The 520-nt window shown below is 44.2% G+C and overlaps 1 pseudogene; it reads right to left on the reverse strand.

The window, feature by feature from the left end:
* The window catches only part of LOC103206457, a 59,870-nt pseudogene extending 59,617 nt beyond the window's left edge, over window positions 1-253 (reverse strand).
* Between the last annotated feature and the right edge of the window lie 267 nt (window positions 254-520).

Raw genomic sequence — 520 nt, forward strand, 5'->3', positions numbered from 1 at the left:
CATGCATCCTGATGTAATGTGATAAGGGCTTCAAATTGGTTCTTCCTGGTTCAGTCATATCCGACAAAGTGAAACAGAACGATTCTAAATTTGTAGAATGTGGGTGAAATGGGACAGTAACTAGAATGGGAAAAATTACTGGTCGACATCCTGCTAGAAACTTAATCCCCTTAGAAAACAAGAGCAGCATGCATGTTGCACAGGAACCATCCTCTGACCGGCAAACAGGGCAGCGCACCACGCCACTCTGCATGTGTGCTGCTTTCCACAGTCCTAGCAATAATCTAATCTCCCACATCAGGCTCCTTACAGAGCTCCCTTCACTTCTTCTGAGTCTCCCATCCCAGGGCTTCCATCTATCACTTTTTCTGTTCTCGTTGTCATTTTAAAAATTTGGGTCTGGATTCACTGATACAGCCAATCCAGAGAAAGCAATAAAGTATGCTTGAAACTTGGCAGCGGGGAAAAATGGGTCTGTTCTGATTTCAATTCACTAGCCATGACAAACCAGTCTGAACTG

This window comes from Orycteropus afer, unplaced genomic scaffold (genome assembly GCF_000298275.1).
Source record: "Orycteropus afer afer isolate SDZICR_OR568_19922 unplaced genomic scaffold, OryAfe1.0 scaffold00318, whole genome shotgun sequence".
Taxonomy (NCBI): Eukaryota; Metazoa; Chordata; class Mammalia; order Tubulidentata; family Orycteropodidae; genus Orycteropus; species Orycteropus afer.